Below are 12,420 nucleotides of genomic sequence, written 5' to 3'. Positions count from 1 at the left end.
AACGGGGCTAGTCTTCAGCCTCTAGACTGTCCTTGAGAGAGTAGTCTCTCAGCAGGCTGTGGATAAGCCTGCGGCAGTCACGGACTGTGACCTGCTCCCTCCTCAACACCAGGCGGTTCCTGGCAAACCATAGAGCGTCCTTTACACAGCACATGAGACGCCAAGCATCCTCAATGGCGCTCTCCGTGTGTGTTCCTGGAAAAAGTCCGTAAAGTACCGAATGGTAGGACTGGTACTTTCTCTCGATAGAGTCCTTGAGATCCAGCTCCAGGGCTCTGAACAAAGCCTGTGCAAACGGGCACTGCCAGAACAAGTGAAGGGAAGTCTCCTCCTCCACAATGCACTGTGGGCAGTGTCTATATCTGCACAGCCCCCTGGCATGCATAAATGTCCTTAGGGGGAGGCCTCCCTGAATGGCCATCCATGCAATGTCTTTATGCCTGTTAGTTAGCCTGCTCGACGACACGTTAGCCCAGACAGTCTTGGCTGTGGCGTCGGGGAGCCCTGGGATGTTCTCGATAGTGTCTTTGGCTCTGATGAGCTTGTGGATCACACGGGGTAACCACAAGTCTGGTTTAACTCCCTCCAGTTGGTGCTCCCTTACAAATTTGCCCACGTCCAATTGTAATGGACGGAGCTGTCCCACTTTTCCCACTTGAGCTACCTCCACAGGGCAGCAGGAAGAAGCGAGACATGGAGATTCCAGCAGTATCTGAGAGTCCTGCGCATGCAGTTGCACACAAAGAAGCCATATGTGGTAGTGTGTTCATTTTCATTTATTGATTATTTAAATAAAATATATTCCCATGATCCGCTGGTCTCCCCGCTGCAACAGTTAAATGTCCGCACTCTGTCGAACTTGCAAACTCTTTTTCTATTTATTTTGTTTTTTTTGTATTAAACTGTTAGACGAAAGGATCATGGGAATATATTTTATTTGAATAAATGAAAATGAACACACTACCACATATGGCTAATATATCTTCGGACAGAATGCTGCCCTCTGTTGGTTTTACATTAAGTAGCATTGTTCCATATGCTTGAAATCCAAAGTTATAATGCTACTCAATGTAAAACCAACAGAGGGCAACATTCTGTCCAATGATATATTAGCCATATGTGGTAGTGTGTTCATTTTCATTTATTAATTATTTAAATAAAATATATTCCCATGATCCGGTGGTCTCCTCGCTGCAACAGATAAATGTCCGCACTCTGTCGAACTTGCAAACTCTTTCTTTCTATTTATTCTGTTTTTTTTTTATTGCATTAAACTGTTAGACAAGAGGATCATGGGTATATTTTATTTGAATAAACACAAAAGAGGACACCGCAACTTCTGGTTAATATATCTTCAGATAGAATGCTACCCTCTGTTGGCTTCACATTAAGTAGCATTGTTCCAATGCTTGAAATTCAAAGCTATAATGCTACTCAATGTAAAACCAACAGAGCGCAATAAAGCAACTGACTAGCGCTCACATTCAGACAACACAAACATTCACTTTATTGAGGAAACAATCACCACCAGCCTCCAAGAGCTTTTCCAAAAGCTTGTGGTGAGTTACGACCAGCATGGATCACACCATATGTAAAATGCAATATGCAGATCTTATGCACATCAGTTATACCAGAAACCCACACCAACTTACACGAGCCTCCTATCAGAACCAATAATATTGGTCAGGCAGGTAGAAGGGAAACTGGGATTTAGAGGGCTTTGTTGTTTGGATTGCTGCCTCGAACAAGATGGTGGTTTCTGGCTTTATTTTGAACCTGAGCTTCTATGAGGGGTGGAACCAGTCTGATATGCAAATTTACTGCTGTTTAAAATGGTCTGAGGTGAGGCTCCCATGTTATTTTTCTCACCTTAGGTTATTAAGGATATGAAGGATATGATCTGGCCCCACTGGCCCCAAAATTCACACTGTTGATGTATTATTCTGTCCCTGAACCTTCTGTCCCTGAACCCTGTATTATTCTGTCCCTGAACTCACTGGCCCACTGGCCCACAAAGCCACACTGTTGATGTATTTTTCTGTCCCTGAACCTTCTGTCCCTGAACCCTGTATTATTCTGTCCCTGAACCCACTGGCCCACTGGCCCACTGGCCCCAAAATTCACACTGTTGATGTATTATTCTGTCCCTGAACCTTCTGTCCCTGAACCCTGTATTATTCTGTCCCTGAACCCACTGGCCCACTTGCCCACTGCCCTCCAAAAGCCACACTGTTGATCTATTATTCTGTCCCTGAACCTTATGTCCCTGAACCCTGTATTATTCTGTCCCTGAACCCACTGGCCCACTGGCCCACTGGCCCACTGGCCACAAAAAGCCACACTGTTGATGTATTTTTCTGTCCCTGAACCCTGTATTATTCTCTCCCTGAACCCACTAGCCCACTGGCCCACTGGCCCCAAAATTCACACTGTTGATGTATTATTCTGTCCCTGAACCTTCTGTCCCTGAACCCTGTATTATTCTGTCCCTGAACTCACTGGCCCACTGGCCCACAAAGCCACACTGTTGATGTATTTTTCTGTCCCTGAACCTTCTGTCCCTGAACCCTGTATTATTCTGTCCCTGAACCCACTGGCCCACTGGCCCACTGGCCCCAAAATTCACACTGTTGATGTATTATTCTGTCCCTGAACCTTCTGTCCCTGAACCCTGTATTATTCTGTCCCTGAACCCACTGGCCCACTTGCCCACTGCCCTCCAAAAGCCACACTGTTGATCTATTATTCTGTCCCTGAACCTTATGTCCCTGAACCCTGTATTATTCTGTCCCTGAACCCACTGGCCCACTGGCCCACTGGCCCACTGGCCACAAAAAGCCACACTGTTGATGTATTTTTCTGTCCCTGAACCCTGTATTATTCTCTCCCTGAACCCACTAGCCCACTGGCCCACTGGCCCCAAAATTCACACTGTTATTCTGTCCCTGAACCTTCTGTCCCTGAACCCTGTATTATTCTGTCCCTGAACCCTGTATTATTCTGTCCCTGAACCCACTGGCCTACTCGCCCCAAAAAGCCACACTGTTGATGTATTATTCTGTCCCTGAACCCTGTATTATTCTGTCCCTGAACCCACTAGCCCACTGGCCCACTGGCCCACAAAGCCACACTGTTGATGTATTATTCTGTCCCTGAACCTTCTGTCCCTGAACCCTGTATTATTCTGTCCCTGAACCCACTGGCCTACTCGCCCCAAAAAGCCACACTGTTGATGTATTATTCTGTCCCTAAACCTTCTGGCCCACTGGCCCCAAAAAGCTACACTGTTGATGTATTATTCTGTCCCTGAACCCTGTATTATTCTGTCCCTGAACCCACTAGCCCACTGGCCCACTGGCCCACAAAGCCACACTGTTGATGTATTATTCTGTCCCTGAACCTTCTGTCCCTGAACCCTGTATTATTCTGTCCCTGAACCCACTGGCCTACTCGCCCCAAAAAGCCACACTGTTGATGTATTATTCTGTCCCTAAACCTTCTGGCCCACTGGCCCCAAAAAGCCACACTGTTGATGTATTTTTCTGTCCCTGAACCCTGTATTATTCTGTCCCTGAACCCACTAGCCCACTGGCCCACTGGCCCCAAAATTCACACTGTTATTCTGTCCCTGAACCTTCTGTCCCTGAACCCTGTATTATTCTGTCCCTGAACCCTGTATTATTCTGTCCCTGAACCCACTGGCCTACTCGCCCCAAAAAGCCACACTGTTGATGTATTATTCTGTCCCTGAACCCTGTATTATTCTGTCCCTGAACCCACTAGCCCACTGGCCCACTGGCCCACAAAGCCACACTGTTGATGTATTATTCTGTCCCTGAACCTTCTGTCCCTGAACCCTGTATTATTCTGTCCCTGAACCCACTGGCCTACTCGCCCCAAAAAGCCACACTGTTGATGTATTATTCTGTCCCTAAACCTTCTGGCCCACTGGCCCCAAAAAGCCACACTGTTGATGTATTATTCTGTCCCTGAACCCTGTATTATTCTGTCCCTGAACCCACTGGCCCACTGGCCCACTGGCCCCAAAATTCACACTGTTGATGTATTATTCTGTCCCTGAACCTTCTGTCCCTGAACCCTGTATTTTTCTTTCCCTGAACCCACTGGCCCACTTGCCCACTGCCCCCCAAAAGCCACACTGTTGATGTATTATTCTGTCCCTGAACCTTCTGTCCCTGAACCCTGTATTATTCTGTCCCTGAACCCACTGGCCCACTGGCCCACTGGCCCCAAAATTCACACTGTTGATGTATTATTCTGTCTCTGAACCTTCTGTCCCTGAACCCTGTATTATTCTGTCCCTGAACCCACTGGCCCACTTGCCCACTGCCCCCCAAAAGCCACACTGTTGATGTATTATTCTGTCCCTGAACCTTCTGTCCCTTCTGTCCCTTCTGTCCCTGAACCCTGTATTATTCTGTCCCTGAACCCACTGGCCTACTCGCCCCAAAAAGCCACACTGTTGATGTATTATTCTGTCCCTGAACCCTGTATTATTCTGTCCCTGAACCCACTGGCCTACTCGCCCCAAAAAGCCACACTGTTGATGTATTATTCTGTCCCTGAACCTTCTGTCCCTGAACCCTGTATTATTCTGTCCCTGAACCCACTGGCCCACTGGCCCCAAAAAGCCACACTGTTGATGTATTATTCTGTCCCTAAACCTTCTGGCCCACTGGCCCCAAAAAGCCACACTGTTGATGTATTATTCTGTCCCTGAACCCTGTATTATTCTGTCCCTGAACCCACTGCAACTTAAAACTGCACAAGAAAAAGTCTTCTAAGAAACCTGTGTTCTTATTTAGTGCTGTTTAAAATGGTCTGAGATGAGGCTCCCATGTTATTTTTCTCACCTTAGGTTATTAAGGATATGAAGGATATGATCTGGCCCACTGGCCCCAAAAAGCCACACTGTTGATGTATTATTCTGTCCCTGAACCTTCTGTCCCTTCTGTCCCTGAACCCTGTATTATTCTGTCCCTGAACCCACTGGCCTACTCGCCCGAAAAAGCCACACTGTTGATGTATTATTCTGTTCCTAAACCTTCTGGCCCACTGGCCCCAAAAAGCCACACTGTTGATGTATTTTTCTGTCCCTGAACCTTCTGTCCCTGAACCCTGTATTATTCTGTCCCTGAACCCACTGGCCCACTTGCCCACTGGCCCACTGGCCCCAAAAAGCCACACTGTTGATGTATTATTCTGTCCCTGAACCTTCTGTCCCTGAACTGGCCCCAAAAAGCCACACTGTTGATGTATTATTCTGTCCCTGAACCTTCTGTCCCTTCTGTCCCTGAACCCTGTATTATTCTGTCCCTGAACCCACTGGCCCACTTGCCCACTGCCCCCCAAAAGCCACACTGTTGATGTATTATTCTGTCCCTGAACCTTCTGTCCCTGAACCCTGTATTATTCTGTCCCTGAACCCACTGGCCCACTGGCCCACTGGCCCCAAAAAGCCACAGTGTTGATGTATTCTTCTGTCCCTGAACCTTTCAGACAGATGAAGCAAGCCCACTGGCCCCAGCAACTCTATCATCGACAACTGTGTTAGAGGACCATTGAAGACTAACTTGAATGTAATGACGCCCACTGGCCATAGAGTGGCTGTGCCTGAGGGTCTTAGTAAATTTGCCCACTGGCCCTCTTTAAGACCCCTACAATTGTGGCAGACCAATGAGCAGACTACCATATATAGCTAATATATTCTCAGGCAGAATATTATGCTACCCAATGTAAAACCGACAGAGGGCAGCATTCTGTCCGATGATATATTAGCCATATGTGGTAGTGTGTTCATTTTCATTTATTGATTATTTAAATAAAATATATTCCCATGATCCGCTGGTCTCCCCGCTGCAACAGTTAAATGTCCGCACTCTGTCGAACTTGCAAACTCTTTTTTTCTATTTATTTTGGTTTTTTTTGTATTAAACTGTTAGACGAAAGGATCATGGGAATATATTTTATTTGAATAAATGCAAATGAGCACACTGCCACATATGGCTAATATATCTTCAGACAGAATGCTGCCCTCTGTTGGTTTTACATTAAGTAGCATTGTTCCATATGCTTGAAATCCAAAGTTATTATGCTACTCAATGTAAAACCAACAGAGTGCAGCATTCTGTCCGATTATATATTAGCCATATGTGGTAGTGTGTTCATTTTCATTTATTAATTATTTAAATAAAATATATTCCCATGATCCGCTGGTCTCCCCGCTGCAACAGTTAAATGTCCGCAGTCTGTCAAACTTGCAAACTCCTTTTTTCTATTAATTTAGTTTTTTCTTTATTGTATTAAACTGTTAGACAAGAGGATCATGGGTACATTTTATGTGAATAAACACAAATGAGCACACTGTCACATATGGCTAATATATCTTCAGATAGAATGCTGCACTCTGTTGGTTTTACATTAAGTAGTATTATTCCAATGCTTGAAATCCAAAGCTACTATGCTACTCAATGTAACACCAACAGATTACAATTTGGCACCTCACTAAAGCTCACATTAAGACAACACAAGCATCCACTTTGTTGAGGAAACAATCACCACCAGCCTCCAAGAGCGTTTCCAAAAGTTTGTGGTGAGTTACGACCAGCATGGATCACACCATATGTAAAATGCAATATGCAGATCATATGCAAAGCCCACTGGCCCACTGGCCCACTGGCCCCAAAATTCACACTGTTGATGTATTATTCTGTCCCTGAACCTTCTGTCCCTGAACCCTGTATTATTCTGTCCCTGAACCCACTGGCCCACTGGCCCCAAAAAGCCACACTGTTGATGTATTATTCTGTCCCTAAACCTTCTGGCCCACTGGCCCCAAAAAGCCACACTGTTGATGTATTATTCTGTCCCTGAACCCTGTATTATTCTGTCCCTGAACCCACTGCAACTTAAAACTGCACAAGAAAAAGTCTTCTAAGAAACCTGTGTTCTTATTTAGTGCTGTTTAAAATGGTCTGAGATGAGGCTGCCATGTTATTTTTCTCACCTTAGGTTATTAAGGATATGAAGGATATGAACTGGCCCACTGGCCCACTGGCCCCAAAATTCACACTGTTGATGTATTATTCTGTCCCTGAACCTTCTGTCCCTGAACCCTGTATTATTCTGTCCCTGAACCCACTTGCCCACTGGCCCACTGGCCCCACAAAGCCACACTGTTGATGTATTATTCTGTCCCTGAACCTTCTGTCCCTGAACTGGCCCCAAAAAGCCACACTGTTGATGTATTATTCTGTCCCTGAACCTTCTGTCCCTTCTGTCCCTTCTGTCCCTGAACCCTGTATTATTCTGTCCCTGAACCCACTGGCCCACTGGCCCCAAAAAGCCACACTGTTGATGTATTATTCTGTCCCTGAACCTTCTGTCCCTGAACCCTGTATTATTCTGTCCCTGAACCCACTGGCTCCCATGTTATTTTTCTCACCTTAGGTTATTAAGGATATGAATGATATGATCTGACCCACTGGCCCACTGGCCCCAAAATTCACACTGTTGATGTATTATTCTGTCCCTGAACCTTCTGTCCCTGAACCCTGTATTATTCTGTCCCTGAACCCACTGGCCTACTCGCCCCAAAAAGCCACACTGTTGATGTATTATTCTGTCCCTGAACCCTGTATTATTCTGTCCCTGAACCCACTAGCCCACTGGCCCACAAAGCCACACTGTTGATGTATTATTCTGTCCCTGAACCCTGTATTATTCTGTCCCTGAACCCACTGGCCCACTGGCCCCAAAATTCACACTGTTGATGTATTATTCTGTCCCTGAACCTTCTGTCCCTGAACCCTATATTATTCTGTCCCTGAACCCACTGGCCCACTTGCCCACTGCCCCCCAAAAGCCACACTGTTGATGTATTATTCTGTCCCTGAACCTTCTGTCCCTGAACCCTGTATTATTCTGTCCCTGAACCCACTGGCCCACTGGCCCACTGGCCCACTGGCCCCAAAAAGCCACAGTGTTGATGTATTCTTCTGTCCCTGAACCTTTCAGACAGATGAAGCAAGCCCACTGGCCCCAGCAACTCTATCATCGACAACTGTGTTAGAGGACCATTGAAGACTAACTTGAATGTAATGAGGCCCACTGGCCCACTGGCCATAGAGTGGCTGTGCCTGAGGGTCTTAGTAAATTTGCCCACTGGCCCACTTTAAGACCCCTACAATTGTGGCAGACCAATGAGCAGACTACCATATATAGCTAATATATTCTCGGGCAGAATATTATGCTACCCAATGTAAAACCGACAGAGGGCAGCATTCTGTCCGATGATATATTAGCCATATGTGGCAGTGTGTTCATTTTCATTTATTGATTATTTAAATAAAATATATTCCCATGATCCGCTGGTCTCCCCGCTGCAACAGTTAAATGTCCGCAGTCTGTCGAACTTGCAAACTCTTTTTTTCTATTTATTTTGGTTTTTTTTGTATTAAACTGTTAGACAAGAGGATCATGGGTACATTTTATGTGAATAAACACAAATGAGCACACTGCCGCATATGGCTAATATATCTTCAGATAGAATGCTGCCCTCTGTTGGTTTTACATTAAGTAGCATTGTTCCATATGCTTGAAATCCAGTTATAATGCTACTCAATGTAAAACCAACAGAGGGCAGCATTCTGTCCAACGATATGTTAGCCATATGTTGTAGTGTGTTCATTTTCATTTATTAATTATTTAAATAAAATATATTCCCATGATCCGCTGGTCTCCCCGCTGCAACAGTTAAATGTCCGCAGTCTGTCGAACTTGCAAACTCCTTTTTTCTATTAATTTAGTTTTTTCTTTATTGTATTAAACTGTTAGACAAGAGGATCATGGGTACATTTTATGTGAATAAACACAAATGAGCACACTGCCGCATATGGCTAATATATCTTCAGATAGAATGCTGCACTCTGTTGGTTTTACATTAAGTAGTATTATTCCAATGCTTGAAATCCAAAGCTACTATGCTACTCAATGTAACACCAACAGATTACAATTTGGCACCTCACTAAAGCTCACATTAAGACAACACAAGCATCCACTTTGTTGAGGAAACAATCACCACCAGCCTCCAAGAGCGTTTCCAAAAGTTTGTGGTGAGTTACGACCAGCATGGATCACACCATATGTAAAATGCAATATGCAGATCATATGCAAAGTAGTTATAACAGAAACCCACACCAACTTACACGAGCCTGCCATCAGAACCAATAATATTGGTCATGCAGGTAGAAGGGAAACTGGGATTTAGAGAGCTTTGTTGCTTGGATTGTTGCTTGGATATGTTTAAATCATCCTTTATCTGATTAGGGGTACAGGATGACAAAAGTGAGAAAGCCAGAGCTCTCTAGATCCCGGTTTTCTTTCTTGTCTACCTGACCAATATTATTGGCTCTGATGGCCGGATTGTGTAAATTGGTGTGGTTTTCTGTTATGACTAATTTGCATATGATCTGCATTTGGTGTATTATATATGGTGTGGTGCATGCTGGTTGCAACTCTGGGATTGATTGATTGAAATTCTGGGCCTGATTGATTTCTGGGCCTTTTGGCTAAGGTCTACCTGATAGAGACATGCTGCCTCTAACAAGATGGGGGCTCCCTTTAAAATAAGGGAATTCACAGGGAGTATTTCCAGACCCTCCTGAGAACGTTAAGCTTCCTCTGCAGGTTGACTGCAGGTACTATAGGCAACCATGCAGGTCAATGAAGCCCAGCTCACTAATCACAAGGTGATTAGTGAGATACATTTTTTAAAAAAATAGAAAATCTAAAAATTGTTACAAAATTAATAAAAATGTAATAAAATGTAAAACAATTAAAAAAAAAAGACGCCATTGATGTCACCATTACATCATAAAGGGAATCATCTAGTTCAAAGCAAATAGGTCAAGAAATTGGCATTTATAACCACGTGGCTTTTGGAAATGGCTATAACCTGTATAAATGCCTCGGCTTCACAAAAGATAAAACAATCCAGAAAATGGTGAGCTTTGAGTTCCTGCCTGATTTAGGAACCACAATATCGGAAAGCCTTGAAGTGGTTAAGAAAGAAAAACATGACAACAAAAACAGCTCAGTTCCTTTAAATCACACCTTCACGTGAGTATTTTGGCGAATGTTTGTGGTGATCTTAGTAGGTTTTAAGGGTCTTAAATGGAGTTCCTTAATTGTAGCTAATGAAATAAAGTCATTTTTACCCATGCTGTATGATCCTTGATCGCAAAAGCCTTTTGTTGACTGAAGTGGCAGAAGTTATATTCGTGCCTAGGGTTAAGCTTAAGTAATAAGGTCCGTAGAGCTGAGCTCATATGGTCATCTGCATAAGAGGAAAGTTAGTATGTTACAAATCATTTTTGAATTACGTACAAACCATATACAAAGTAAAATGCTCTCTCATTTCCCACAGAGTTAAGGTTGGACCTGTCTACACAATTTCTCTATTTGTCTGTTTATGTTGGTTGTCAATTCCTAATTTAGATTGTTGCACCCAAATTAGTATGAGACGGACTGTGGGCTCCTGTTTAACATTGTGTTTAGACTCATCCTCTGGTCCTTCACTGGTCAGGATAATCTATACCAAGGTCCAGTGAGCACCCAAGCCTAAGGACCCAACCTCTAAAGGAGATCGGCCTTTGGAGTCCCACCACATGTCTTTAGTTGACCCAGTCTCTTGTCTGCAGTATTTATCTGTTGCTTCTGCCAATGCAGATGGAATAATTATCCCCTATGCAGGCATTGTAAGGATTCTTCTTCAGCTCTTGTGCCCTGGGCGTAACAATCACGGTCACAACCATGTAGAGTGGTGGCCCGGGGGACGCCTGTGACCACATGTCCACCCCTTTAAAGCCGTTAGATCTGGGTAGTACCCGGTAGGTGAGTAAATGCCATGCTCCATGTCTATTGTGAAGCTCAGAGGTTAAGGTTAGTGGACCTCTCTGGAGACAAGTTAAGGCATCAGAACCCTGTGTGGGGCAGCCAGGTATAGATGCACCTGGTTGCAGACAGTCTTCTTCCTAGGAACCATCTACAGCAGCAGGAGTGGGAGCTGACAGAACATGACAGGGGCATGGGATCCCAGCGAGCACATATCCTCCTGGTGTCCCGTGGTTCTTGACAGCTGCTTACCGGGTGATGGACTTTAGCTGCAAGGAGGATCTAGGGCTGTGTCCACAAGGACAGTATGGAGACAATAAAATTGTAGTAGCTACTAAGTGAAGGTGAGAATGACGTGAAACTGAACAAAGAAGCCCAGTGATAAAATTTCAAAATAGCACTCAGTATGTCAACACGTCGTATTCGTCCTCGGTATTGTAGCCAAAACGCCATTCCGCATTGTTAGAAATGTAACCAAAAGTTGTTTCTTTTTTAAATTGTTTTAAAAAAAATGTCGGCAATCATTTTCTGGTTCCTCGGATGAAGCTGGTGCCTTACCCGTGAAATGTGCATTAAGTTTCATCTATCAGACAGTTTCATATCAGCGGAGAAGCTATCAGAGGCTTTTTGTTTCTGATTAGCATTAGGTGCATAAGACCTGCAAACGTGATAATAAAGATGTAATGATACAATTATGACTGGATTAGGCAGACCTCCCACATATATATCTCCTTACAAAATTATATAATTTTAACAAATTAAAGGAAAATAGCCCATTGCCAGCAAATGACATTTTCTAACATTTCAGCATATATTACAAAAATCCCACATTGGAGCAATATATTAAAAGTACAGTAATGTCCCATATACCCCCCTCTATAATATCTTACAATATGGTGTGATTTTAATGTGGATATAGCACCCTAAATATCAGACCCGTAGTTAACAACTGGTATTTTTGAACCAATATATTTACACTGCACATATCTCACACCCCCCTCTATAATATTTTACAGTATGGTGGGATTTTACTGTGGAAATTGAACAATATAGCGCCCCAAATATCAGCCCAGTAGGTTGCAACTGCCATTTTCAACATGAGGTTTTAAAAAATTCTCCTATGGGACTGGGCTGATATTTGGGGCAATATATGTGTGTCAGATATGTGCAGTACAAATATGTTGGTCCAATGAGGGAATTTCTTTTAATCCCATGTAGAATGTTGAAAAATACCAGTTGTTAAATACTGGGCTGATATTTGGGGCGTTATATTTTCAAACTTCCCACCGTATCGTAAGATATTGTATGTGTTTGCGTTCACAAAGTTTTCTGTGTCTATACTATTTATTTCCACAAGATGGCGCTTGTGAGCTTAATTGCTCATTTATTTTATTCCCATCATGCACTATTACAGGTCACTTCCTTTTCCTTTTTATTGTACCAATAAAAGATTGAATAGTCTTGTCATTGCAAGGTTTAAAGTTTTCTCTGAGAATCATAAGCCAT

Source organism: Sceloporus occidentalis, unplaced genomic scaffold (assembly GCF_023333645.1).
Source record: "Sceloporus occidentalis isolate IW3139 unplaced genomic scaffold, rSceOcc1.0.p SCAF_140, whole genome shotgun sequence".
In the NCBI taxonomy this organism is placed as follows: Eukaryota; Metazoa; Chordata; class Lepidosauria; order Squamata; family Phrynosomatidae; genus Sceloporus; species Sceloporus occidentalis.
The sequence above is the reverse complement of the archived record's forward strand: the minus strand, read 5'-3'. Positions refer to the sequence as shown.